This window comes from Haliotis rufescens, unplaced genomic scaffold (genome assembly GCF_023055435.1).
Source record: "Haliotis rufescens isolate VD_foot unplaced genomic scaffold, xgHalRufe1.0.p SCAF_25, whole genome shotgun sequence".
In the NCBI taxonomy this organism is placed as follows: domain Eukaryota; kingdom Metazoa; phylum Mollusca; class Gastropoda; order Lepetellida; family Haliotidae; genus Haliotis; species Haliotis rufescens.
Window position 1 is genome coordinate 6,956,085 of NW_025963946.1, and position 6,190 is coordinate 6,962,274.

The 6,190-nt window shown below is 40.6% G+C and overlaps 1 pseudogene; it reads right to left on the reverse strand.

Annotated features, from left to right (window-relative positions):
• Positions 1-1,090: 1,090 nt before the first annotated feature.
• LOC124150061 lies at positions 1,091-4,969 on the reverse strand (annotated as a pseudogene).
• Positions 4,970-6,190: the final 1,221 nt, after the last annotated feature.

Below are 6,190 nucleotides of genomic sequence, written 5' to 3' on the forward strand. Positions count from 1 at the left end.
TGGGTGTTCTGAAACTATTACATATTTGAATACAAGTCCGACCAAAAGGTTGTTGGTTAGTTGGTTTGTTGTTTAACGCCGCACTCAGCAATTCCAAGCTATATGACGGCGGTCTGTAAATAATCGAGTCTGGACTAGACAATCCAGTGATTCATATCATGAGCATCGATCCAATCAATTGTGATCGATGACATGCATCAACCAAGTCAGCGAACCTGACCACCCGATCCCGTTAGTCGCCTTTTACGACAAGCACAGTCACCTTTTACGGCAGGCATGGGTTGCTGAAGACCTCTTCTACCCCGGAATCTCCACGGGTCCCGACCAAAAGGGTAGCCCTAGGAGAGTTGGGACGATCTCTACTTCAAGCAAATCAGTATGTAAAATATTGGATTAGATTACTTTATCAATGAGATAACGTTATATCCAAACAGGTTGATCTACAGCCGACTTTGGCAAATAAGGATGTAATTGTTGGGCAGTTAATGTAAAGAATATATTATTTAAATACGGCTTCTTGTCAGTATTAATTTAGCAGGAAGTTGGTAATGTTAGCCATTTCTTGTCTTTATTTAACCAAGCTTGTAGTGACAAAGACCATCAGATATGGTCGGAGAATTTGAAACAAAACTTGAATTTAGGACTGTAAAGGTCGCTGAAGTGTTTTATTTGAAATGTATCTATCACAAGTATCAGTTGATGCATCGTATTCTCTCTGCTCTTTCGGGTGTTCTGATTTCCGTTTAGTGACTGGGGGTGGTACAAAAGTTGGTCTTATGTGAGACTTTGCCTATTGTATACCGTGAGTACCGTGTGTTTCTGGTTTGCCCTTTCTATACTGATTTGAGAACTCCCTTTTACCGAAACAATATTAAATGTCCCTTATATATATAATTTCACTACCTACTCTCCTCTCACAATACAACTTTATTATAATATTTAACGCAATAAAAATCTTTTTAGCATTTCAAAATCGAAATACTTTTTTAGGAATATGAGCATATATGTTGATGCCAATGTATCTGGGTTAAGGTATTGCCTGGGGCTCTCTTCATTCATGTACAATGTAAATAGCGATTGTGTAAGGGGCCAGTGACTGAAATAAAGGGCATTCACTCCTAAGCACTAGCTTTGGATACTGTGGTCTGTTCGATCAGGGGTCCCTAAAGATGCATGGACTCTTTTGTCAAGTCAAGTCAAGTATACTCCAAAATAATGCCAGTCCCTGTCATGTCTCAGTGGATTCATCCCTGATATTTTCACCATCAGCTGATCACCAGCGTCCAGCTGCACCAATCAATGAACATCACTGGAGTACTCCAGACTTGCTCCATCAATGATGCTGTTTTTGTTCTCGCTGATGACATTCCTCAATACTGTTTTTGCCTCTTGCTTCAGTGCACTGTACCGTGTTATATTATGATGAAAATCAGACTCAGCATCGTCATGATTATTTCTTTCTGTGTAAAACTTTATGTGGCTATATACGACATACACTCCAGTGGCGGGCACTATGATGCTGCCATTCTTATACTTCATCCAGTTGTACAAAAGTTGTCTCCCTGGTCCGACAAAAGGTACCCAGTTTCTATTTGCAGTTTCCTCAGATGTGTCTACTGAAATGTAATATCGATGTCACGTTTTTACTACACATTTAGTTCCCTCTTAATAAGGTTTCATTTTTCTGGAGGGAGTGAGTATGGCTTTACGCCGCTTTTATCAATATTCCAGCAATATAACGGCGGGGAACACCAGAAATGGGCTTCACACATTGTACCCATGTCAGGAATCGAACCCGGGTCTTAGATGTGACGAGCGAACTCTTTAACCACTAGGTTACCCGACCGCCCCTATATTTCTGGGAATGGATCGTTAGACAGAGACCTAGATAAACATAATAATATGTACATACTGATATGTCGACTTAATAAGTATCATTACTTCACCGGTTGAAAAAATTAAACAATGAAAGTAACTGAAGCGTATTTGAAATTTCACAAATACGAAATTGTGATAGGGGAAAAGTTACATTATTTTCATAAACAACATCTTCATTTTTACATCAGGGTTGAAATGTAAAACAGTGTCAAACCTTCTCACAATGTACTTTCCAAAATATGATTTCAAACATCTGAAAGAACCAAATCGTATGAATACAAGTTCTTTTGGTTCTTTTGTTATTCACAAAGGTAGCTTCACACAGAGTATCCATATGAAGCAACGAACTTGAGGATGATGCATTCATTGATAATCTACAATGCAATGATAAAAGTATTACTTCATTATAAGGCACCATGTGCATGCTGTGATCTGACATGGGTCCATGTATACCTTCTGTATGGCCGGTGAAGTCAAGTCCAGGGAAATATGCGATGGGTTTCAGTAGATTCAGAAAGGCTGCAGATGTACTCGGTTGCCCCTTGTCTGCAACATGTTAACATATTTATACATAATTAAACATATATGTGTATATGTGTGTATGTGGGTGCGTTTTCAAATGAGACGAAGATATGGAGTCAATGCGAAAAGGAATGCGTTATCGTAATTAGCGTGAAATCCCGATAGTTCGGAAACTACTCGTTCTGGTGATGACTATTGATTGACTGGGAACGACACTCCATGTAGTAAGAGGGGTTCACTGTACACGTATACACGAGAAGGGTGCAGACAAAAATAGAAATATAATCAAGGCGAACAAGGATTCGAATCTAGGACCAAGGATTTCAGGTACGCCTTATTGACGCAACAGTACACAGCTAGCTGTGGCCCATTGGCGACGGTTAGTTCGTATCACTTTCAAAACGAACAAATTGAAAAGAAATAAAACTTCGGATTATTTTTCACAGTAAATATATTGATGAAAGAATTTGCAAAAAATAATACTGCACGAAAAAGAGATAAACAATTGTTATCCTGTACATCAAAAGCATATTATGTACATAATTGTAAATTATTACAAATGACTTTCAAATCCAAGAAAGTGATTTCGTTTTGTGCTCCATTGGCGCCTAGGGAGGCAACTCATATCCTCGATCGTCTGTACCGTTTTCTTTACAATATGGCGTGCCCGTGTTTATGTACGTAATTTGATAGAGGTGAATCCGCTTGAAATAGGTCAAGTTTCGTTAAAGATAAGCTAAAAAACGGTGAGTGTGTATGGGGGGCGTATTTTTTATTGTATCATCAGTATCTCTGACAGTGACAAAAGTTGAATTAACCCCCACCAATGTTTTCTGCATTTTTATTTATCATAACCGTTAATTAATTTATCGTAACTGAAAAATTGCTCATGATTTTATATTTTATTTTTGAAAGAGGCCTATCTTTTTAATCAGAAAACGGTCCAAAAATACAAACGTAGGTTTTTATTTATTTAATGTTTCCCTATCTGACTGTTTCGGGGGTGCTCCAATCCACAAGGAAAAACAAAAGTGTGGTCCCAGACGCCTGTTCCATCCGTGCCCGCTTTAAATAGCATGATGTATACTGTGTGTTTTCCTCTATGGTTATTTCGATCATGGCGTCTGTGGCAGCCGTGTGTGCCGGCGTATGCTCACCTGTTCCTGCAGTGGCGAGCTTGTGCCAGGCTTTCTCCGAATGTTCAGCGTAGATCTACAGAAGAGAATTGATCGAGATTAAGCGGCCCGGGAAGTTAGGCATTTTATTGATGCGTAGCTTTTATATAATCTTTAATTTAACTCTTACACAATCAAGTTGTTGCTTGAAAACTTTCGACCAGCATTGTATTGATGCATTGTCAAAAGGAGTTTAAGCAAATCTCGCATTCAAATTCGGGTTGGTGAATTCGTTTGAAGTAATGAGGGATCATGTTCCATTATCCAGTGCCCATATCAGTTGACAGAGCCATCATGCTTATTACCATGACCCGTGGGGTGAGGTGAGGTGAAATGGGGTTTAACGTCGCGTCCAAGATTATTGCACTTATCTAGCGACGTGCATGCATGTACGTGTGAGTGTTTGTGTGGCTGCTTGTTCTAGTCCGGACTGATACCGATGTATAGTGCTAGCTCACTGAGATACCATGCCGCAGTGTAACATGAATATCCCACTCAGACACAGCATACTGACTTCGAGCCGACCAGTCCTTGTTTTAGCCCCTAAATGCCGAGCGCCAGAAAGGGTTACAACAAGTACCATCTTTTTACGTCTTTTGGTATGACGCGGCCTGGGATCGAACCCCGGACCTTCCGCTCTCCGGGCGGACGCTCTACCACTAGACCACGGAGGCGGTCCCCATGACCCGTGAACTCCGGGCTAGAAGGGTCTTCAGCAATCCATGCTTGCCCTAAAAGGCGACTATACGTGTCGTAAGAGGCGACTAACGGGATCGGGTGATCAGGCTCACTTGCTTGATGTATGTCATCGACCCCAATTGCGTGGATCGATGCTCGTGTTGTCAGTCAGTGGATTGCCTGGTCCAGAATATTGCTGAGTGCGGCGTTAAATAACAAACCAAAGCTTATAACCATGTATTAAAATACGCCATTTTTTCAGTGCAGTTATGTCAGTCTTGGACTGCAATGTAGATATACACCATGTGTTTGAAACAGAATAGAGATAACGTGAGTTTTGATGAACGCTTGCTTTTGTAAACATTATTTCACTCATATCACGGAGTCGTCTTAATGTTTGACGATCTTGTTAACATTGATGAGTGACGAGTACCATGTATCTAACCATGGATCCTTATCGAGAAGAACTTAGGAATCAGAGGATAGTGGCATAGTAAGGGCGCGTAACTCTGCGAGTTAGGGCGTAGCGTTCAGATAATCTTTAATTTAACTTTTACCCGATCAAGCCGTTCCTTGAATATTTCCGACTGGCTGATATGCAGATCAGTCCTATGTTCGTGTCTCTCTCTTGTCGCAACAAGGCAGATAACTCCGATCCCCACAACTATGTTGAGTAGAAGTACAGTGGCAGCAACAACTTTAGGGGGTATGCCCATGATGAATGATGGAGTGGTGAGCCCAGCCTGAAGCAAACATGGGGGTAATGATACAAAAAGTTACCTTGTGACAGAGTAAGTTAAAAGTGAGTGAGTGAATGAGTGAGCCTAGCCTGAAGCAAACACGGGGGTAATGATAGGCAAGGTTACCTTGTGACAGAGTGAGTAAAAGTGAGTGCCTGAATGAGTGAGCCTAGCCTGAAGCAAACACGGGGGTAATGATTCAGAAGGTTACCTTGTGACAGAGTGAGTTAAAAAGTGAGTGCCTGAATGAGTGAGCCTAGCCTGAAGCAAACACGGAGGTAATGATAAACAAGGATTCCTTGTGACAGAGTGAGTTAAAAGTGAGTGAGTGAAAGTGTGAGTGGATATTATCTTATGCCTCAGTCAACAATTCAGTTATATCACGGCAGTCACTCTTTATAATCAGAATGGTTACATATAGAATCATGCTTCTTGAAGTACTTAAAAAATCAACTTTGAATATCAGCTTTATTGAATACATGATAAAAACTAAATGTATGGCTGCCCTTTATATGACATGAGTCTTCATATACGGCGCCATTCCTTGAATCAGAATGAGTGAGTATGGTTTTTCCCTGCTTTTAGCAATATTCCAGCAATATCGCGATGGCGAAAACCAGAAATGGGCTTCACATATTTTTATCCATATGGGGAATCGAACTAGGCTACCCCACCGCCCACAATGAATCAAAATCAACCATTAAACCTTTTTCATCTGGGAGGTGCATTTCCAGTGAGTAAATATATTTAAATGATGTTCAGGAAATATCCCAACCATCTGCGAAGGAAGTATATTAGTCGCTCATCTCTTAAAAATCGTTATCCATAAAAATATAAAATAGAGAGAAACAGCGGCACACAACTGATGTTTGTTTCGATATGTGGAACTACATACAAAGATATTTTTACAACGTGGCAATTTCAGTTCTTTCATGAGAGAAAACAGGATACATGGAAAATAACCCGCGAAGGTCTTCAACAACCCATGCTAGCCGTATGACATGAAGCTTGGAAAACTAGTCGTGAAGATCCGGGTTAGAATAGGTCTTCAGCAATCTATGGTTGTCGTGAACGGCGACTAACGGGATCGGGTGGTCAGGCTCGCTGACTTGGTTGATGCATGTCATCGATCACAATTGCTTGGATCGATGCTCATGATATTAATCACTGGATTGTCTGGTTCAGACTTGATTATTT